Genomic DNA, 24442 nt, shown 5'->3' with positions numbered 1-24442 from the left:
AATAAAAGAGAGAAATAAATATAAAGGGGTGACTGCTGGTCACAGACTAACATTTCCGGAAAAAAAAGTGAATTTCTCTGTCCTTTATGTTTTTTTCTTTTTGGGTAGCCAATTCTAAATTAGACCTTTACAAGTTTAGTTTAGAGATACAGCATGGAAACAAGCCCATCGGCTCACTGAGTCCACGCTGACCATCGATCATCCGTTCACACGAGTTCAATGTTATCCTACTGTTTGCATCCACACTTTTCACAATAGGGGCAATTTACACAGGCCCATTAACCTACAAACCCGCAAATCTTTGGGATGTGGGAGGAAACCGGAGCACCTGGAAGAACGCGTGCGGTCACACGCAGATGGTGCAGACCCGAGGTTGGGATCAAACCCAGTTCTCTGGCGCTGAGGCAGCAGCTCTAGCAAGTGTGCCACCCCTTGTGCTTTAAGTAGCAATGTTACAAAATTTTGAGATTTAAAAAATCAAGTCTGTAATTTATCCCATCAGATAAAGCATAAAAATAAGTTTAATTTGACACCTAATTCACTTTCATATCTCAAGTATTTAAAAAGTTATGGCCATTTTCATACTGGGAAATTAGCATCTTGTTCCCTATTGATTTTCTATGGACATAACAAAAAAGCTGTGATCGTGAACAGTCAAAAGCCCATAACTTTCTTAAAAATTAAGAGAACTGAATGAAATTTTCAGTTATCATAGATTGAAGCATTCTGAAACAAATATAAAATAATCTTACTTGGATGACCAGAAATTAAAGCATATAATTAGTTAGTTACCTAATTGTAGCTAATTTCAGACTTCAATTACTAGATCTAAACATCTATCCATTTCTTAATAAATGATTAACATTTTTAAATAGCCTAAATGTCCAAATAATATTCACAAATAATTCACAATAAAACATGATTTTTAAATCTCATTTACATTAATTTATAGGCCAAATGGAAGGAATTTAGTGTTTAATTGCTGTAAATAAATGCCCATTTAAATCAGCTTTCCAGTGGGTCCCTGTGGAACGCGCTGGTTTAGAACGTTCACATTGCGGTAGATTTGTGCCCCCAAATGCCCAGAAAAATACTGCGCGATATAATGGGCCCAAATTGAGCTACTCGCAATATTAAACTTAGTATAAAGGGATCTTTAGAAGCCCTTTTTAATGTAAAAATATACAACCTAACTTCTGCTATTTGCTTTATGAGACCCAGCGGTTGGTGGCGGTCGCGGGCTTAGAGATTGATTTTTAAACTACTATAACTATTATTCAAGGCCTTTAAACCTAATAATAGCTTTTGCGACGGGGTCTTCCAGCGATTTTCCGTTAATAATTAACTAGGCTGAACATTTTCGATTGGAACAGCTTAGAGAAAATCGCGTTTTAAACCCGCCCCCTCTAAACGGCGCCAAAATCGCGCACAACCGCAGCAGCAGATCTTCAACGACGCTTCAGGTAGGCTTTGCAACATACCTACTTTAAGTCCCCAAGTCTTCAATGAGACAGCATAACATGGGGTGACAGAGGATAGGCCAGTCAGAAGTTTAATTTCATTTAAACAAGGCGTGAATAGTGAGCCAACATACTAGCATGGAGTTGATGAGCAGAAATGGTCTTCCTCTGAGATGTTTCTATTATTCCACCCACAATACATTTTACTTGTTGTGATAGAAAATAAACCTGTAATTTGGTGATGAAGGGAGTTGGAGGTTGGAAAGGTTGCAGGGATGGGGATTGTTGGTGGTGCAGGAGGTGGAGAATTAGGATATCAGAAATTTCCCTTTGACCACCATGGGTAAATGCATGTTACTCCAGCACTTTACGCCTTTTGTTTTCTGAGACCATAGGCACCTGGTTGCAATGATCTCCACACATTAATTCTAGCAATAGACACTGCTGTAAATGCTGGAGTAATTCAGCGGGACAGGCAGCATTTCTGGAGAGAAGGAATGGGTGACGTTTTGGGTCGAGACCCTTCTTCAGACTGAGAGTCAGGGGAGAGGGAAACTAGGGATATGGAAGGGCAAGGTGTGAAAACAACAGATCAAAGCAGGCGATGATCAAGGAAATGTGTGGTTCATTGTTGGCTGAGGGGAAGTTGACAACGAAGCATATAAACAGTAAAATTAATCAGGAGGACAGTGAAACTAGAGTGGGGGAGGGACGGAGAGAAAGGGAATGCAAGGGTTACTTGATGTTAGAGAAATCAATTTTCATACTGCTGGGTTGTAAACTACCCAAGCGAAATATGAAGTGCTGTTCCTCCATTTTGCGTTGGGCCTCACTCTGACAGTGGAGGAGGCCCAGGAGGAGAGGTCAGAATGGGAATGGGAGTTAAAGTGTTTAGCAAACAGGTTTCTAGTGACATCAACAGCGACAAGTACCAAGAGGTGGTCCCATGTGGACAATACTCTGGCATTTCCATGCAGACGTGGCCTCTATGTGGAAGGATGAATTTCTCTCCCATAGCTTCTGGGTCTGGATCACTGCATTGGAAACCTTACCCCAAAACTCTGTTAATTTGATCTTGTTGGTCTAACTTACCTAACATGTAGGGTCAAGCCTTGTGAGCAAACACGGCACTAATGCTTACTACAAAACTTACTAATGCTACCACACTCCCACTACTCTCAAGGAAGAAAAAGTAAAAGAGAAATAATCAAAAGGAATTAAAATGGTCCAATTCCAAACTAATGTTGAGATCTAAATCCAAGTTACACCTTACAAAACCCCACATTTTGCCCTTTTTTTCTTCCTTTCTGAAGCAAATTCCATCTTACATGCCAGAGCCTCTTGATGATGTGGAAACTTTGAAGTATACCCATGCATCAAATTAGTATTAAATACAGTTTTTGCAGTACAGTCAACACCACATAACAGGGGCATCATATGCAAAAATCTAGACACTAGCAATTAATTTAATTACAGAATAGACGTAGATGGATCATGTTATAGCTATATGGAGCTTGTTCAAGAGACAAACATTTGTTGTTCTTGTGAGATTCTGGAAAATGAAATATATTGTCATACAACTTATTATAAAGCGTTCATTAATATAAAATCAGAAAAAGGAAGACTGATATTATGCCAAAGCCTAAAGAGATGGTTTTTAGTTTAGTTTAGCTTAGTTTGGAGCTACTGTGCAGAAATGGGCCCTTTGGTCCACCAAATCTGCTTTGACTTACAATCACCATGCACTAATTATACCCTCCACACAAGGGACAATTTAGAGAAGCCAATTAACCTATAAACCTGCACGTCTTTGGAATGTGTGAGGAAACTGGAGCACCTGGAGAAAATCTATATGATCCCAGGGAGAACGTACAAACTCCAAACCGACAGCACTCTTTGTCAGGATCAACCAGAGTCTCTGGCGCCGAAAGGCAGCAAATCTATCGCTGCAGCCACTGTACCACTCCTTTTATGGAGGGTCTTACAGAAGGGCAGAGAAAAGAAGTAGATGAAGGCAGGGAATAATAACGAGTGGGAGGTCACATGGTGGACTGGAAGTGATTAGGGGTAGAACAAAGTCTGGCAGGTAATAGTTTGATAATGGACAAAAGGGATTTTTGATCAGAATAAGATCGTACAAAGGCCAGAGATAAAAAGACAGAACGTGGGAGACAAAAGGATAGAGTTGCGAATTGAAGGAAAGTAGGAGGAAGGGAATGGGGAGGTTCTCCAGAGATGTTGCTGCCTAACCCGTTGAGTTACTCCAGCACTTTGTTCTCAAGTATCTATGTTAATGTTTGTTTATCCTCTTGGAAATATCATTTGTAAATCTCCTCAGAAAAATAATAAATTCCTTCTACTTCCTCGAGAAAATAAGGAAAAGCCCTTTAATATAGAACAGTATAGAACAAGTACTTCGCCACAATATCTGTCTTGAACACAACAAAAAGGCTATCTCTTACCTACCTTTGCATAATCCATATCCTTCCTTCTTCTTAGGCCCCCTTCGGTCATGTCTGACCAAGGGTGTCTCCAGGGTGCTATTCTTTATATGGAGGACGCCTGTGCATGACTTTATTTAACGTGGGGAGACTGGTGCATAGACAGCCACACCACGGTCCTTGACAGATCTGGGTCAGGATCCAGTGGCATGGAGTCCAAGATGACCAGGGACCCTTTTCTGCTGCAGCCTTCATTTGCCTTCCCAGCTGTTGTGATGCTCCACTAAGGTCAGCCATCATCCTCCGCCTGTTCCACCGTTGAGGTCTTGGTTGGATTGCTCTTTGTCAGAGACCTTCCCCTCGACCTTACTGCCATGGGTGGCCCTACCAGGAGCATAGCTCCAGACGGCATCGCTCTCAGGATCTCAGGTCCACACAAGCTTCTCCACCACAACAAGGTGACAATCCACGGACAATCCCTCCATTACATTCATATCTATATGCCTATTCAAAAGCATATGCCACTATATGCCACTATCATAATTGCCTTAATTTTCAAGTGCTTTAAGGTGAAGTAAAAATCCTTGTTGTTTGTAGAATGTGTAATTAGGTATCAAACCTCAACAAAATAAAGAGACCTTTAGACAAGAGAATGACTCCGTATGGATAGATGTATCTTGAAGGGGACAAATTACAGAGCTAGAAGTTTTGCAGTTTCCTGAAATGTCATCAAATGCATAAAACTGATTTTGACTTTGATGTGATAAGTTACAAAAAGAAACAGCTTGGTATGGGAAATAACTGGGGTACACTTTAAATGTTTATTGCCCTCCACAGGATACTTGTCATTTTTCAGCCAAACACAAAACTGCCTCACTCCCTCTTTGGGGTACTGTAAATAGTATCAGACTAATGATCCATGTTAAAGTGTTAAAATAATCCAGGAGTGCCATGGTTTAATACAATCACATGTTCCATTATCTACATTAAAATGGACAATTATTGGGAAGACTCTTAACAGCATTGATGTAGTGAGAGGTCTAGACTCCCTTAAGTGGCACAGTGGTAGAGTTGCTGCCTTAGAGGACCAGAGACCTGGGTTCGATCCTGACTATGGGTGCTGTCCGTACGGAGTTTGTACATTCTCCATGAGTGCAGGAGGATGAGGAGTAATCTTATAGAGGTGTATAAAATCATGAGAGGAATAGATCAGGTAAATGCACAGAATCTCTTGCCCAGATTAGAGGAATCGAGGACCAGAGCACATAGGTTCAAGGTGAAGGGGAAAAGATTTAATAGGAATCTGAGGGGTACCTTGGGTGGATAGAACAAGCTGCCAGAGGAAGTAGTTGAGGAGGGGACTATCCCAAAATTTAAGTAACGGTTAGACAGGTACATGGATAGGACAAGTTTGGAGGGATATGGACCAAGAACAGGTAAGTGGAACTAATGTAGCTGGGACATGTTGGCCGGTATGGGCAGGTTGGGACAAATTACTATGTCCATGACTCTATGACTTCATGGGTTTTTTCTGGGTGCTCCGGTTTCCTCCCACATCTCAAGGAAGTGCAAGTTTGTCTGTAGGGTGTAGGATAGAACTAGTGTACATGTGATCGTTGGCTCTTTGGGCCTAAGGGCCTGCTTCTGCACAGCATCTCTAAAACAAAAGGAGAATGTCATTTGAAAACTATTTAGGTCGATATATTTAAGTTTACCCTGTTTATAACTAAAAAACTAATAGCAAGATGCAAAAAATATTTGGACATTTTGCCAAGCATGATTTTTGGCATTCAAGTGAGCCCTTGTGACACACTGTATAACTGCACACAACGTTCTGCCACAATATGACAGTGTATCAGAGAACAACTTTATTGCCATGTTTAATTACATTTCCAGTACAGACAGACCAAATAACCGAACAGAAATCTGAGACCAAGTGGAACTTCAAGTGCCTCCTGTGGGGAATTTAGTTTATTGGAGTGTGGATTGGAGAAAGGGTAACAACACACGGGTGGAGCTGCTGCCTCAGAGACCCCGATTCAAACCTGCCCCGGGTGTTGTCTGTGTAGAGTTTGCATGGAGTCATACAGCGAGGAAACAGCCCGTGTTGCCTACACCAACATGCCCCATCTATACTAGTCCCACCAGCATGCATTTGGCCCATATCCTTCTAAACCTATCCTATCCATATACCTGTCCAAATGTTTCTTAAATGTTGTGATAATACCTACTTCAACTACCTCCGCTGGCAGCTCATTCCATACACCTACCACCCTTTGTGTAATAAAGATGCCCCTCAGGTTCCTATTAAATCTTTCCTCCCTCACCTTAAACCTATGTCGTCTGTTTCTTGATTCCCTTCCTCTGGGTAAAAGACTCTGTGCATTTATCCTATCTATTCCTCTCATGAAATGGCAGTTGGTTTAATCCATGCAAATGTGAGATGTAATACTTTGGGAGGTTGAATGTAAGGGCAAAGTGTCAAATTAATAGCAAGACCCTTAACAGAATGAATGTAAAAAGGCATCTTGGGGTCCAGTTCCATAGCTCCCTGAAAGTGGCAACACAAGCAGATACAGAGGTAGAAAAAAATCCACTTGGTATCCCTGCCTTCGATACGCAGGGTATGAAGGGATATGGATTATGTGCAGATAGATAAGAGATGGTTGGCACAGTCATTGCAGGCCGAAGGGCCTGTACCTGTGCTGTACTGTTCTATTTTCTTAACACAATCAAGGGATTTGCTCTCCCAGGTCATTCCCCCAAAGAGAGGGAAGGAAATTGGATAAAAACTACTGATTGCAGAAATAGATGTAAACCCTAAACCATGGGCTGTAGAAATGATTAGCTTATGGAGTACTTCATTCATAACTAGCAGCTTTTTGGATAATAAAGCTAAAATCAATCCTAATTTGCCAGCACATGATGGCACATTACAGAATTATTGAAATCAAACAGCATACAAAGAGGACATAGTCTTTCAGACAAAGCTGGTTTTATCTTGGTTAATCTCATTTCCCAGCTCTGATTCTGTAGTCTTATCGGTCATAGCTCTGCCACATGTCCTCCAGGCACTGCCTAATCGCCATAAGGATTTCTGCCTCCACAAATATTTTAAGATGCGTGTTCAAACTTTACTTTTTTTTTACTTTATTAATTTATTGAACATGTTAAAAAATTTCAAGCACTCTTGAGATGAGGAAGAAATTCCCACAATTCTTCCAAACCTTTCACTAATTCACTTGGTTTATCGCAGAAATTCAAGCACATTTCTGAAATGCAAATCGCAGAGAGAGGTAAAACATAGAAACATAGAAAATAGGTGCAGGAGTAGGCCTTTCGGCCCTTCGAGCAAGCACCACCATTCGATATGATCATGGCTGATCATCCTAAATCAGTAACCCGTCCCTGCTTCCCCCCCCATAAAGAAGACGTATGATATGCTTGACATCGTTGGTAGGGGCAATGAGAGTCAGGAAGTCATGATTCAGCTCTTTAGGACTATGGTTGCACCGCATTTGGAGTATTGCGTGCAGTTCCAGTCGTCCCATTACAGAAAAAATTTGGAGAGAGAGCATTGGAGGTTTACCAGAAAGCTGCCTGGATTAGAGTGTTTCAGCTACAGGGAGAGGTTGTATAGACCTGGACTGTTGTTGAAGTATACAGAATTATAAGCTAAACTTTTTCCCAGGGTGGAAATGTCCAACACTAGAGGGCATAGCTATAAGGTGAAACGGGAAACGTTTAATGGAGCTGGGCGGGGAAAGTTTTTATTTTAACAGAGAGAGCGGTGGGGGCCTGGGCTCTGGTGGGGGTAGATGTGATAGAGCTGTTTAAGATGCTATAAGATAGGCACATGGAAGTGCAGGGGATAGAGGGATATGGATCATTTACAGGCAGATGCGATCAGTTTAACAAGGCATCATGTTCGGCACAAACATTGTGAGCCGAAGGGCCTGTTCCTGTGTGGCACCGATCTATGTTCCATGAATACAGTGGGATGTAGATCAGTTACAGACATAGGCAGAGAAATGATAGGTGGAGTTTAATCCAAGCAAGTGGGAGATAAAGCACTTTGGGAGGTCAACTAAAAGGGGAAAATATACAATTAATGCCATGACACTTAACATCGTTGATGCTCAGAGGGATCTTGGAGGTGGCAGATATGATAATGGCATTGAAGAGACGTTTGAATAGGCACATAAATATGTAGAGAATGGAGAGATATTGATTATGTGTAAGCAAATAAGAGTTGGGCTTGGCATCATGTTCGGCACAAATATTGTAAGCTAAAGAATATGTTGCTGTGCTGTACTGTTCTATGTTCTATTTAGAAGTGAACTATTACTATCCTACACCGTTTCTAAACCCATTTATCATTCCACAATTATGTACACTTTGTAAGGCAAAATCTTCAAAATTAAAGAATGTTAACTTCTCTGGATGTATGATTGCACAATAGTGTTTCAGTTGTGGAAGTAAAAAGATCTAGATTCTGTTCTTAGTTTTAGATTGGCTTGGTAGTATTTCCAACACCCCATTAATTGTCAAATGGAACCATGGGACACATTAACCTTTGAACAGTGGTACAAGGCAACTTGAAATTTGAGTAATATTAAAGCAGTTCAAATGCATTCCACGGCACAGCATTAAAGTAAGAAAATAAATATTGCAAGTTAGTAGTTAAATAATCAAATGTTACTGATTGACTTTTTGATTAAACACTATGGTGACCTGAGCCACAGTGACAACCATGAGTTTAACCAGCTTATGCCAGTTTCCATTACATTCACACCATCCACAACAATTTTTCATACAAAGGGTGTTGGGTGTATGGAACAAGCTGCCAGATGAGGTAGTTGAGACAGGGACTAACCCAACATTTAAGAAACAGTTAGACAGGTATATGGATAGGACAGGTTAGGAGGGATATGGACCAAACACGGGTAGGTGGGACTGGTGTCGCTGGGATATGTTGGCCGGTATGGGCATGCTAGGCCAAAGGGCCTATTTCCATGCTGTATCACCCTATGACTCTATTCAGGCATAATTATCTCACACAGCATGCTTGCAGCAACATTGCAGGGCTGGTAATTCAACAACGACATTCTTAGAATGTATTAGAGTGAAACGTGGATGGGGTGAATTCAGTTTGATCCTCTTGCAGAAAAAGGTTCCCGTTTTGAGCCAACAGACTTTCCCCAAGGCAAAACTGCACTGAATGAAAGGGCAGCTGATTCCAATCAGGCTGTGGGATACTTGGAGCTCAGAGAGAATCCTGAAACTGTTCAGGGCTGCACTGATCATCTCACACTTTTCAATTTCAAATGAGTTTCTGCCAAACTTATGATATTAACTCTTAAAATCAAAAATTGGCTTCCTGCAATGCTCCAGTGCCAACACACACAATGAAACAAAGATCATAGAATACATGTGGGGCTATGGCATGTATACAGCCCGCCTCAATGACCATCTGTGGCCAAACGACTTTTATTATGTTGAAAAGCTATCACTTTCTCGCCCCCTTCTGAATCTCCAGACTTTTTAAGTATTCATTAGACTCCACTGGTGGGAAATGAAATACCATTTATGAAAGTTGTCTCAGCTTAACTTAAAACAGTAACCAATTAATAATCAAATCTTTCCTCCCATCTAGCCTTGTGAGTAAGGAAAGAGTCCACGATGGTGATGAACAAACCGCCACAGAACCTGAGACTTGGTCTCTGCTCAGCCTGAATAACAGGGCAGCACAGTGGCGCAGCAGTAAAGTTGCCGCCTTGTGCCAGAGACCCAGGTTCGATCCCGACTATGGATGCTGTTTGTATGGAGTTTGTAAATTCTCCCTGTGACCACGTGGTTTTTCTCTGGGTGCTCCAGTTTCCTCCCACATTCCAAAGGTGTGCAGGCTTGTAAATTGCCCTTAGTGTGTAGTATGCGAAACTGGGATAACATAGAGCTAGTGTACTGGGGATCATTGGTAGGCGCAGACTCGGCGGGCCAAATGGCCTGTTTCCATGCTGTATCTCTAAACTGAAACTAAATACTTACACTGTTACAAATAGCATCAGTAACAAAGGAGGGGAACTGAATCCTTTTTAGTTCACACTCATGCAGTAGAGTCTCCCGAGTTAAGTAACTCCCATGTTTCTTGTCAAAGAAAATTAAGGAATGAAAGTGTTCGGCACGGACTAGAAGGACCGAGATGGCCTGTTTCCGTGCTGTAATTGTTATATGGTTATATGGAAACATATAGCCACGGCATTGGAGAGCGTGCTGCTGCCTATAGTTCTGGATCTCTATTACTTGGAATGCACAGCAAGTTTGGAAAAACCCAAAACTTCAAATTTCCTTTGAAAGCTGAGAAATGCAATTGTACAAAGATATTTTGTCATAGTCTACCTCATTTAAAGTAAAAAATATTCACAAGCTAGAGAAAGTCTTTATTTATTTATTTATTTATTTTAAATTCTTTATTTCGAACAGAATAAAAGAATAAAAAGCAAGTGTGAAACAGCATACAAAAAACAAAACAAGAATATTTATAAAGTGTCATAAACAATATCTATAAATCAATGAAATCATATGTGTCCGAAAAGGAGCAGGAAGAAGCCAAAGCTTATTAATTCTCACCCCTTATTCAACTGCTTATAATTATCTTATACAAATTTAGCAGCTATATGTACACCATATGTACACCAGCAGCTATATGTACACCAAATTATTTACATTTATACACTAATCAAATATTTACAAAGCCATACAAAAGTTAAATGTGAGAACTTAAGAAGACTACTGTTAGTTGTATTTAAGTACTAAGCTGCATTGTTACAGATAATAAGCAAGGAATCTATTAGCCGGGAGGTATCTATTCACCATGTTGCTGGATGTTTAGTGATCACATTCCTAAGACAGTCCAGCAGTGTTTCTCTGAATATGGTGCTATGGAAAGCAGTATCCAGTACAGTATTCAGCTATGTCACCCTATCTGCTAAAAGTCGCACCACATTGTCCATTTTCTTTTCCTTTGCCCAGAGTTCCAAACTATTAACATTTCTCTTCAAGTGAAAGAGAAAACAAGAGAAATGTTTGCTGCTTTCCACAGGTTGAGGCTCAAGTAAATTGTGACTGAGGAAAGGACAGTTTGAAAGGACCCTCCCACTCTTCATAATGTAGAGTTCCCCACCACCCCCCCCCCCACCTCCTTTCTTGTTGAATGGAACAGTTCTATTCAGTAGCACTTTCTTCCCAGAGCTTTTCATAACATAATCTGCATATCTTGAACGAGAAGTCACCTCGTTATTTGTTCCTGTAAATGAGATTCATCGTATTTCAGGGAAATTCAAAAGCTATGTCAAGACCCATGGCATATCATTATGAATTTAGCCCACAGAGGTTGGCTGCGATGCATTTCAGGAAGCTGCGAGTTTAATTCTCTAGATTTCAAATGAGAAAATGTAAGAGGTTTTTCAGGATCCATTTTAAGCTACTTATGTTGCGAAATGTAGTGCTTTCAATGACTCATGTTACCGAATCCTGCTGTAAGCCTTTAAAGCCCATTTACACATTGGAATCGTCAACTGACTTTAAAACTAATACAACCAAAAAGTTAGTTCTCGGATTTATATCCCTTTATCTATAATTCAACTTTGCAATTACATTATCATTACACAAAAGCAGGCAGTTATTATCTATCTATTATAAGTATCTTATCAGGATGCAAAACAGGCTGATTTGGGAACAACTCTATCCAAGACTGCAAGATATTGCAGAGAGTTGTGGATGTAGCCCAGACTATCGCACAAGCCAGCCTCCCTTCCATTGACTGCATCTACACTTCACATTCTCGGCAAGGCCACCAGCATAATCAATGACCAGTCTCAGTCTGAAGAAGGGTTTCGGCCCGAAACGTTGCCTATTTCCTTCGCTCCATAGATGCTGCTGCACCCGCTGAGTTTCTCCAGCATTTTTGTGTACCTTCGATCTTCCAGCATCTGCAGTTCCTTCTTGAACACCAGTCTCACCCTAGTCACTCCCTCTTCTCCCCTCCACCATCAGGTAAGAGGTAAAGACGTTTGAATACACATGCCTACAAATTCAGGAACAGTTTCTTCCCAGTTGGTATCAGGCAACTGAATGGTCCTCTCATCAGCTAGAATGCGGTCATGACCTCCCATATTCCCCACTGGAGACCTTTGAACTATCTTTAATTGGACTCCCATGTTATATCTTGCATTAATTGTAGTACCTTTCATCTGTGCACTGTGGATGGCTTGATTAAATTCAAGTACAGTCTTTTCTTTGACTGGATAGCATGCAACAAAAGCTTTTCACTGTATCTCGGTACATGTGACAATAATAAACTAAACTAACGAGCAATAGCAGCAGTCCACTTTCCTGCCCATGTGCACTTTCTTCAATAAGCTCACATGTGCCGCACACTAGGCTTTTACATAAGCAAATGGACATGCAGGGAACAGAGGGTTATGGCTCATATAAAGGCAGATGTGATGAGTTGAGCTTGGCATCATGTTCAGCACAGACAATGTGGGCCAAAGGACCTATTCCTGTGCTGTACTCTTTCTATGTGCTATGTTCTATGTTCATATGGCTCTGACCAGCAATCCACAGTTTTTACATGTTAGTTTGTTTGTCTTCACTTTGTAACTTCTTTTATTAACTTATCAAATTACTTCATCTTCTATTTATCACCATAGCAAATCTTACCTCACCCTATAAAAGTTATTCCCTTTGTCTCTCCCTCCACATCACTTTCCTGTGCCTAATCACAGAGGCCAATTTTAGCAAACTTGTCTCTTGCTGAGATCAGATATTGATGATTTGCATAGCTTAGCTGAACATTGAAAGTGTATTTTTGCTTAAGCACAGGTAAGCCCCAGCTCATTATGCTGACAGAGGAATGGTGAAGTGCTTATGTTAAAACTGCACAGAGATCCTGATGGAGCCACAGAAGACTGAAATCTTAAACAAAAAACAAGTGCTGGAGGAACTCAGTGGATGAAGAAGCATCAGTGGGGACGAGGGGGGGGAGGGTGGGGACAGACCACAGTACAGGTCGGGACCCTTCATCAGGCTGATATTTAATTCAGATGAACAGAAGAATTATTGTCCAGAAACCTAAAGCAATAATCCGAATGTAATTTTTCAAAAGACAGAAACAACACAACCAAACCACTTTGCTGTTTGAAGAAGCCTAATGCAGTGTTGGACTGCAACCATTTATTCACTCTGCCTCGAGTTTACAGGAATCACAAGCTCAGTGTTAATCCCTTCCACACACATTGCTGTCCAGTTTGAACACCTCACGCTCCATGATGAAGTCCTGCTGGGCTGAGCTAAGAGGCAGATCTCTGACGGAGTTAAATTATGCTGGAAACATGCCAGGTTCTCTGATTATGCAGCTCATCTGATCGACAACCACAACCTTTGCATAAAATCATGGAATTCCCAGAGCTGTTTTCCGATCAGACGTTCATGCTATTTGACCCTGTTTTTCAGTTACCACATATATTCAAGAGAGTCAAGAGTATTTAATTGTCACATGTACCGACAACAGAACAAAGAAATTCTAATTTGCTGCAGTTTACCAGATTGTTAACACAATAATACACAGATAATATATAAAAATCAAAAATACAATAAATTAATCACCATATTACTAGGTCACCATAATCGTACCAATTTACTGAAGATTATAGATACTGAGGTTAGTGTTATGTCATGTTCAAGTGCCTGATGGTTGCTCGGAAGAAGCTATTCTTGAACTTGGTGATCACAGTTTTCAGACTTCTATATCTTCTTGCCAATGGTAGAAAAAATGAGAGTATAGCAAGAGCAATGTGGGTGCTTGATGATATTAACTGGCTTTTTGAGGCAGCACCTCAGATATATCCTTTCGATGATGTGAAGGCCAGTATCTGTTGTGGACTGGCGCAGTGTCCGCCACAATGTGTACGTATGATCGTAGATCAGACCTTCAGCCCACAATGTTTGTGCTGAGCATGATGTCCAGCTGTAGTGATCCCATCTGCTTACACATGATCCATATCCCTCCTTTACCTGCCCTATGTGCCTATCTAAAAGCCTCTTAAAGGTTATTATCGTAAATATCTCCAACACACCCCTGGCAATGCGTTCCTGGCCCCTGCCGCCCTCTGTGTAAAATCCCTGCCCTCCATTAAACATTTCCCCTCACACCTTACAGCTATGCCCTCTAATGTTGAACATTTCCACCCAGGGGAAAAAGGTACTGACTGTCTACCCTATCTATGTCTCTCACGTTGTCTCCTTTGCTCCTAGGCAGTCAAATTGCTGAACCAAGCCCTGATGCAACCAGTCACACATGCTCTCTACTGTACACCTGTAGAAATTAATTGGTGTATTCAGCAACCTTCTAAGGACACACAGGCATTGATGAGCTTTCTTTGTGATTGCATAAACGTGCTGGACACACAATAGATATTTAGAGATATGAATGCCCAGGAACTTATTGCCGTTGACTCCCTCCACCATCTCCAATCAAAGGCAGGCTCGTGAAACCCCGCCTTTCCCATCTTGAAGTCAACAATCAAGAGTTGCTTGGTCCTGCTAATATTGAGAGCAAGAAGAGCATACTTGACACGTTGTCTTAAAAAGACCTTCCAAGACATGACCATGCCACATCCTGAGTGGATGTCACCACATGACAGTGCTTAGTTTAGTTAAGTTTAGAGATACGGCGTGGAAACATGACTTTTGGTCCACCGAGTCCGTGCCGACCAGCGATCCCCGTACACTAGCACTATCCCACGTATTAGGGACAATTTACGATCTTTACCGAAGCCATTTAGCCAACAAACATGCATAACTTTGGAGCAAAACGCACGCAGTCAAGGGGAGAACGTACAAAATCCGTACAAGCAGTACCTATGGTCAAGATTGAACCTGTGTCTCAGGCGCTGTAAAGCAGTAAATCTACCCCTGGGTCTCTGCCGCTGTAAAGCAGTAAATCTACCCCTGTGCCTCCCCGTGCTGTTGACAAATTTCAGGGTAAAACCAGAAAAGTATTCCTACACCATCAGCAACATTTGCCTTATTTCCCCAGCAAAATGTCACCACATGACTGTGGCACTGAGGTGAACTTTGAGCAAATGCCTGAGGAAGTACATCACAACCCTGAGCAAGCACCAACATGTATTCTCTTGCTGGATATAACAGCACATTGCAGAACTAAGCCAAGTTTGACAATGATACCCAAGCCCAGGTGGAATCCCTCATTCACTCCGTCCATGGTCAACTCCTAACCCGACCATGGAAAATAATACCATCTCACTCTGACACCAAGGCGAACTTGAAACCAAACAATGCTTCCCATTCACTCCCTGCCGACTCGCTATCGTCAATTTGTTCATTGAAACACGCAAAAAGATGGGTTGTTTATCAATATCTGCAAGACGAAGGACCACTATCAACCTGCACCCATTGCACCACACTGCCGCCTGACACTAATAGCTTATGACCAGTGTAAGAGAAATATGCGCCACTTCCTGTATCCTGGGAGCCACCTCGATAGACATTGATGATGATATTCATACCACTCTTCAACACACCAGCACAGCCTTGGTTGATTGAGGAATTTGGTATTCAAAGACGAGGGCTTCAAATCTAGCACAAACCTCATGATCTACCTGGATCTGGAACTAACCTCATGATCTACCAGGTAATCTCTGTTCTCCTATTTACTTCCGAGTCCTGGACTACAAATACCAGGCATCTCGAAGTACCAGGAAAATACCACCATTGCTGCCTCTGCAAAATCCTTCACAGTCACGGGAAGGACAAGCAAACCAATATTACCATCTTCCCCCAGGATACCATCTTCAACACCAAGGACCTCATTACTCTCAGTCATCTATGGTGGGCAGGCTATATCATTCATCTGCCTGATACCAGATCTCAACAAATAGACACTATTCCGAGCTCTGTTGTGGAAGCAGATTACCATCCAGAGAGATAAAAAGACTCAAGCATGTGCTGAAATCTTCCAAGAAAAAAAAATGTTATATCTCTATTTACTACTGGGAATCCATGACTATTCAAAGTGGAGAAGCAGCATTCTGTTATAGGAATTTTATATCATGCACCACCACACATATTTTCCATCTGTTCACCCAATTCCTGCCCCTTCTGTGGAAAAAATTATGACTCTCATCTTAGTCTCATCAGTCACCTCAGAACCCACAAAACAAAAGCTAGTCAGGCCTAAAAAGATCATACCATACCACCAACCTGGGCTAAACCTGAAATTAACATCCAAATTCAACGTCATAGAGTCCTGTGAATCCTGTATATATAATCTTTTGGACCATGAGGGGCCTTATTAAAAGCCTCACTAAAATCCATGTATACAACATCCACTACCCTACCTTCATCAATCTCCTTTGTCACCTCTTCACAAATCTGAGTCAAATTAGTAAGACATGACCTGCCGTGTACAAAACTGTGCTGGCTTTCCCTTAATAGCCCGCTGAGTTCGCATCAGCACAGCACCACCTGTTGACCCTGATTCAAACTGACCAGGATAAAGTACTGAGCTGGAATGGACAATGTGAGCTAACACAATCCCATCTGTTTCAACAGAATATACCCGACTCGATATAACTGATGCACAACACATATACTCCAGTTAGACATAAAAGGCTGGACTAACTCACAGGGCCAGGAGGACTCTATGACTCTAAACACAGTATCTGGTGGGACATGGCAGGCACTATTCAGCACGATCCCCAGCCATTCATAACATTTCTCAATGAATTGGAATGATTTGGAACCAAATGTAATATTTCAAAGTTTGGTGACAAAGTTATGAGAGGCATAGATGGGGTGACATTTGCCCCGGGTGGAAAATCCAATACTAGAGGGCATAATTTTTAGGGTGAGAGAAGCATAGTTTAACACAAGGGCAGTGCCTTGATCGCCCTGCTGTGACTGATGGTTAAGGTATTAACAATAGTGGTATTTAAGAGACTTTTGGATGAGCATATGGATGTGCAGGGAATGGAAGGATATGGATTATGAGCAGGCAGATAAGAGTTGTTCTTGACATCATATTTAGCACAGACAATGTGGGACTGTCCTTTTGCAGTACTGTCCTATGTAAAACTGGTTGGAATTGTGAGTTGTAAGAGGCTTCAAGGAGGTTTCAAGGCTGCTTAAACAAGTTGAATGAGTGGGTAAATGCATAATAAATGTGAAGTTATCCACTTCAGTCAGAAAGATAGAAAGGCAGAGATGATATAAACAGTGATGTATTTGGAGACGTTTATGATTAGAAAGACAGGTTGGCCTTGTACACCAGTCACTAAAAGCAAACATGCAGGTTCAGTAAACTGTTGCAAGGGCAAATATTGGCCTTCATTGCAAGAGGTTTTATGTACCGGAACAGGGATGCCTTATTGCAAATGCAGAGATGCTACCTCGCAGCACCAGAGAACCAGGGTTCGATTCTGACCTTGAGTGCTGTCTGTATGGAGTTTGCAGGCTCTCCCTATGACCACATGGGTTTCCTCCGGGTGGTCCGGTTTCTTCCCACATCCCAAAGGCCAGCAGGTTTGTACGTTAATTGGTACTGTAAATTGCCGCTAATGTGCAAGGAGTGGTTGAGCAAGCAAGATAACATGTGAACGTTAGTCTGAACGGACTCAGTGGGCCGAAGTCTCCATGTCTTTCAATCAATCAATTCAAACTACAAAGATACAGAGCCTTGGCAAGACCGGTGTTGTGTCTGACTGAATGACAACAATGTCTTCCCTGGCTGAAGGATCTTGAATCAGGGGTCACAGACTCAGAAACCAGGGTAAAACAAGGCGGCACAGTGGCGCAGCAGTAGAGTTGCTGCCTTACAGCGCCAGAGACCCGGGTTCGATCCTGACTATGGGTGCTGTCTGTACGTTCTCCCCGTGACCTGCGTGGGTTTGCTCCAAGATCTTGTTATAAATGTAAATTGTCCCTAGTGTGTGTAGGATAGTGTTAATGCAGGATGCAGAATGGATGGACCGAAGGGCCCATTTCCACGCTGTATCTCTAAAGTAAAATAAACTAAATTTAAGACCGATTAAGAAACCCCTTCACTCAGCATCACTGCCAGCTAGGGGTGAAACCTTTCCCTACATTAGACCAGAGCCTGTACCTCGGCCATAAGTGTTACTAAAGTTTGTGCAAGTCTTGTGGTTAAAATTGCATCAATCAACATGTTAGCATGAAAATCGCTGGGTGATGTGCTATAACTTTGGCATATCTTGCCAACTTGAATCTGGTGTGCTGTGTGGCAGGTGTGTGGCATACATCACCAACTAACACCAGCGATAATGCAGTTCCACAGGGTATCAGTATGGACAGGGGGACAATGGCTGCTGCACTCATGACCTGAATAACGTATTGCAAAAGGCAAGTTCACCTTCATTGCGGATGATACGAAAATAGATGGAAGGGCAGGTAGTGTAGAGAAAGTAGGAATAAAGGTATAGATTATCTTCTAAATGCAGCGAGAATCCAGAAATCAGAGGTGCAAAGGGTCTTGGGAATGCTGGTGCAGGATTCCCAAAAAGTTAATCTGCAAGTCGAATCAGTAGTAAAGAAAGCAAACGCAATGCTAACATTTATTTCGAGAAGGCGTATATACAAAAACATGGATATGATGTTGAGGCTCCTTAAGTTGCTGGTAAGGCCAGATTTGGAATATTGTGGGCAATTTTGGGCACCATATCTGAGGAAGGATGTGCTGGCTCTGGTGAGGGTCTAGAGGAGGTTTACAATGATCCCAGGAATGAATAGGTTAACCTATGATGAGCGTTTGTCGGCACTGAGCCTGTACTCGCTGGAGTTTAGAAGAATGAGGGGGGATATCATTGAAACATACAGAATAGTGAAATGCTTGGATAGAGTGAATGTTTCCACTAGTGGAAGAGTCTATGACTAGAGGTCATAGCCTCAGAATTAAAGAACGTTTTTTTAGGAAGGAAATTAGGAGAAATTTATTTAGTGAGATGGTGGTGAATCTGTGGAATTCTTTGCCATAGAAGGCTGTGGAGGCCAAGTCTGTGGATATTTTTAAGGCCGAGATAGATAGATTTGTGATTAGTACATGTGTCAGAGGTTATGGGGAGATGGCAGGAGAATGGGGTTAGGAGGGAGAGATAGATCAGCCATGATTGAATGGCAGAGTAGACTTGATGGGCCGAATGGCCTACTTCTATTCCTATCACATGGGCTTATGACCTTATGATTATTGGCATCAAAGAGGTGTTTGGAGGGCGTCTTTTTGTGCTAAATGTAATGCACTGAAGCACTCAGCTCCAGCTAATCAATTTATATGCCTCACCCATGAAAAATAAGCAGCTGTCGAACCTCCAGCCACTCCACTGCTGCTGGCGATATCTCAGCCAGTCGCCCTGGCTAATGATTGGCTGTTGTGGAGCTGCAGTCATCTTCTGCCATGTGGGAATTTGATTTGTGGCCACATTTCTGAATTGTAAACTGTTCGGGTTATAAACATTCAACGGGAACACAACCCTGCCGTAACTATGGGATGACCTGTGTTTGATTAGCCTGCAGCGAGTTTTGACGGTGCCCAGTCAGGCCTCCTGATGCCTTTAAATCATGAACAACGAAACCGCGAGGCACAATGGGCTCCTGGAGGAAATGTGGCTATTCAAAGAAGGTACTAAGTCGCATCGTCTTACTCCAAATTATGCTGGAAAAGAGCACTGGGTAAAGATGCACATGTGATGACAGGTAAAGATTAAGCATGCCAGACTGAATAGAGCAAACAAGTACCTCACTCAACTTTACAGTGGGCAGTAGTTCAACGGGAAGTGGGTCCACATATCTGTAAAGCGGGTTTAGGTGAAAGCGCTACATGTCCCAACCACAGAAAAACAAGTGTAAATGTGTTGTTTAAATCCACAAGCACATGTTTTAAAATAAATAAATAACTTAAATGCCATCCAGTTCCAAATTCAACCATCAATTCCAAAAAAAACCAGGAGTTGTGTAGAGAGCACAAAGATTAATCTGGGGTGGACATTTTTCCATAATTGTTCTTTGGCAACTCTGAGAATATTGCCCCACTTTAACATTGAAGGGTTTTTTTTAAAAAGCTTGTGAAACTGATCTGTGTTCAGCAACCATTCCCCTGCCAAAATAAGCAAGATATTCTGCATTAATTAACGAGAAATTTGCCAAGCTTTAAACATGGAGCTTGATGTACCCTGATAATTAGGACTTCACAAATCCATCATTTTTAAAAATCTGGATTAAATCACTCTGTAGTTTAATGGCATACACCTGCCATGCAGGTACCCAGACTCTGTCCAGGGAAGTTTTGATCAAAATAGTGAGGGAAAATGCAGGGCTCAGACAGAAAAGGCAGACATTTCATACTTCCACAAGAAAATGGTAAATCACTTTAATCAGCAAACACAATAGGAAAATGCAATAAAATCAGATTATAACCGCATTTTTAAACTTGAATTCCAATTCCAACTTTTGTTAAGCAAACTGGAAAAAAGCTGACCCTTTTCGCACTTTGTTATTATATGATAAAGAACAAGTGATAAGTCTAGACAAAAATACTTCCTTCATCTTCATCATTCCATGTGGGAGAGTGAAACTTGCTGCGATAGTGAAGCTGAGGTACAAACTCCTTCAACCCCCGGCCGCATTTGCTTTCAATTAGTTCCAGGTGTTCGAATGGGCATAGGGAACACTAAAGCCTGACAGAAATATCTCCCACACACAGCAGCAGTAAACCAATCGCAACCACGCTTCATTGTTTGGCAGTAGACAAAGAAACACTGTATAAGCAAGTTCAACAAAGCAAAGAAGTGCACTGTTTGCCTTAGAATAGCGATATGGAGAGGGAAATGGCTGAGAATATCAATGAATTGAGGTATGGGGTTCATGCAAATGCAGGGGCTGTAGGAAACAGAAAAATAACTTTTATCAAAAAGTTTAGAGATCTGACTGGGAAGGTGTATGATTCAGCCACAATAACTGCAAACATATATTGAGACTTTCTGAATTATAGGTATCTATTCAGTCTTTTAGAATAATTGTTTTAAAGAAATCAAAGTCGAAGTAATTATACATATTTTACAGGGGAAATGTCATCCTGAAAATCCTTAAATCCAGTCTTGTAGCAACACATCAAATATGCATTTATTTTATCTATATTTGCATGGATTTCATCTTAGTTTTTCTTCGATATTTGTTTAATGGAATTCAACTTTTTTAGCATGATATCATTCCCCACAACTATACACTGGTGGAAACCCAGGGCCCTCCAGAGTGCTGAGAATCAGCATTTAATGGCATAACCCCAAGGTAAACAGTTTTTTTTTTAAACGTTACCTGCATTTTGCAGTGCCTTCCTGTCCCGTCCATTCCGGTTTATATTTCCTAGACAGACTTCCCCATTAGCTGAACCGCTGCTCAGAGTAGTTTGGACTCCAATACCTACAGAGCTTCCCACAACTCCCTCACAGCACACTTCCAGCTACAGTGATTGCAGAATGCTGAGAGGCTGGGCTAGTCACTATGGCAACTGTTGTTCCTGCTTGCAGTTCTGAGAGGGCTCCATGAAACATATGCCTTTTGATTTGAAAAAAACGTTTTGGAAAGAGCCGTCTTTCTCCTCGCTGTCTGACGTAGAGCAAGTTTGTAAATCACTCTCGTGAAATAAAACACAAAGTACTGACGAAACCCAGTCTGTCAGGCAGCGTCTATGGAGGAAATGAACAGCCGACGTCTGAAGAAGGGTTTCGGCCCGAAACATTGCCTATTCCCTTCGCTCCATAGATGCTGCCTCGCCCGCTGAGTTTCTCCAACACTTTTGTCTACCTTCGATTTTCCAGCATCTGCAGTTCCTTCTTGAACAGCCGACGTTTTGGGTCAGGACCCTGTTTCAGCCGTGACAGGGTCCCGAATAGTAAAGTCGTCCGTCCATTCCTTCCACAGCTATTACCAGACCCGCTGAATTTCTCCAGCACTTTTGTTGTTACTCAAGATTCCAGCATCAGCAGTTTATTGCGTCTCCATACTAAAATATGGAAATAGATATGCTCAGGACGTAATGTTTTATATGTGTGGAAACAACGTATTATCAGCATTCTGTTCTCAAAGGGTAAAGTATGTCATCCATTCAATTATCATTATGTGGACCATTAATATTCAGATCCAACCAAAGTGACAGCTAAATAATGCTATTGTGCTTGAAATATTTACAGACATGCCTAGCAACACGCCCAGAATATACGCTGCCTTCTTTTCTTTCCATTTATGAATGTTTGTAACTTGTGCATTGGATTTTAGACATTTTGCATCTTATTGATAAAATTTATCTACTAATCTATTTTTCCGACCACTTTCTGTTTAGCGATTGTTTATGGTTATTAGAGTGAAGACAGCATCCAAAAGCATATCACAATTTAATTGTTTTGTCACCAAGGCCAATATTGTTAGATCAGGTAGAGTGGAAGAGAATTTACTGTTTTTTGTTAGTGTCACTGTTTCTTTTTGGTCAGGTGCCAGACATCTATCTTATAATACGTCCTTAAAATTTCCATTTCAATATTTAGTTTACTTGAGTTCCATTAGTAGGATGGTACACTGGGTAAACTCTCATAATCTATTGCTCCTGCAGACAAGGAATATTTTGCAATATTGAATCTGTCTCTGAAGCTACTTTGCAATAAAGTTGAACACGTTGTTTAAATAATGTTATCATTAATTATGTCCAGCTCAGGGACTCTGCTAATTACAGCATTATTCTTTCACATTCCTTACATTGATTGTTTTACAAAGAAAAAGACTGGAAAAAACCTCCTCCTCAGAGGTGGAATCATATAGAGCATAGACAGGTTAAAAGGAAATTTGAATTTTCCTTAAAATGAGAAAAAAAAATGCAAGTTAATGGCATTAAACTGGAGAGTGGGATTAGAGTAATTGGCTAACAAAGAGATAAAAAACAATGCTGCAAATTGAGGAACAATGGTAAACAGCTCAGAAGAAATTGGCCGTTGCAGTCTTCTACACTAAATCCAGATTCCCTGAGACGTTGTGTTATCTCAAGATCAAGTTAAGAAAGAGGCAAGGAAACAACAATATAGAAATAGCAGCATGAGTATTTGGCCTTCTCATACCCGTGCTACATTTCAACAAGATTGCAGTGGATTCTTTCCTCCGGAGTGATTTTCCTGCAGTCTTGGCACAGCCTTTAATTTCCTTAATTTCTAAATATTTTATAATTTGCTTGAATATATACAGAGTCACAGCTGCCCTGTCCCTCGAATAGAAAATTCCAAAGATTCTCTACCTTTTTCCCCCTTCCAAGTTCCCTATCTCTTCAGAGCATGATCCAAGAAGAGCAACATCTATGTATCCGCCTTGTCCAGCCTCTTAGAATTTTGAGTGTTTCAGTGAGATTGAATGATGTCATGCCCAAATGCAGCCAGTAAGTAGATAGATTTAGAAGATTAGAAAAGGGAGTAAGCAGACGCTATTCGACTCTCTAGTCTTAGTGTAGGCTTAGTCTGTTTAATATCTTTGAAGGTAAAACACCTCTTCTGCCAGGAATCAAACTGGTAAATATCCATTGCACTTACTCTACCTCAAGTATATCTTCCCTTATGTGAGAAGGATAGGCCAAACCAATACACAATAATCCAAGTGCAGTCTCACAAGAGACCTATATAATCACGATAAGATGTATTTAGTCGTGTTCTCAAATCTACCTGAATGTCAGGTCTATTTACCTTTTTCCTAACTATTGGATGGTAACTACATGTTAATTTAGTGATCTATGCGCAGACATCTGAATCCTTCGCAATACCAACAAATTTTAGCCTCTTCCTATTTTAAAAATATTAAATGTTCCTATATTTTTTAACAAAAGCAGATGACTTCATATTTTGCTACATTATCTTTCATTTGCCATATACATGGTAATTTGCTCATACTGTATATACCTTTGAAGCTCTCTGCATTTTCCTAACACCTCTGACCATCACCCAGCTTTAAATCATGAACACGCTTGGATATATTGGAATGGAGGCATGAGGAACTGGCTCACAAAAAAAGACACAAAGAGCATCTCTGGAGAACATGGATAGGTGAAGTTTCAGGTCGGGACTATTCTTCAGACTGATTTTGGGGGGGGGGGGGGGGGGGAAGAAAGCTGGAAGAGATGTGGAGCATTTCAAAGCCTGAAAAGTGATAGTGGTTGCAGGTGAGAGTTTATTTTGCTAAACAAATGTTTGGACCAAGGCCAGTGCTGAAGAGACAAAAGTGTGAGATAAGGTTAGAAGTAGTGAAAATTGTGAAGCCAGTGGAAGGAATGTGGGTGGAAGGGAACACGGGAAGGGTGAAATGGTGTGAATCTCGGTGGGCCATGGGAAAGAGAGGGGTGGTGGTGGGGGTGTTGTTAGTAGGTTAGTTACCTGAAATTGGAGAATTCAATGTTTATACTGTTAGGTTGAAGGCTACCCA

General features: G+C 41.3%; 1 protein-coding gene across 2 annotated transcripts in view; it reads right to left on the bottom strand.

Annotated features, from left to right (window-relative positions):
• Positions 1-24442, bottom strand: part of dennd2b (DENN domain containing 2B) — a 217559-nt gene that overhangs the window by 128654 nt on the left and 64463 nt on the right. The window contains exon 1 of one of the 2 annotated variants that reach the window (XM_033038987.1): positions 21308-21466. The exons of the other annotated variant lie outside the window; for it this stretch is intronic. The gene's annotated coding sequence lies outside the window, so the exon portion shown is untranslated. Of the gene's footprint in view, positions 1-21307; positions 21467-24442 lie in introns of those variants that run through there. 2 annotated transcript variants of the gene reach the window in all.

Source organism: Amblyraja radiata, chromosome 20 (genome assembly GCF_010909765.2).
Source record: "Amblyraja radiata isolate CabotCenter1 chromosome 20, sAmbRad1.1.pri, whole genome shotgun sequence".
Lineage (NCBI taxonomy): Eukaryota > Metazoa > Chordata > Chondrichthyes > Rajiformes > Rajidae > Amblyraja > Amblyraja radiata.
This window is presented reverse-complemented; position numbering and strand designations above follow the sequence as displayed.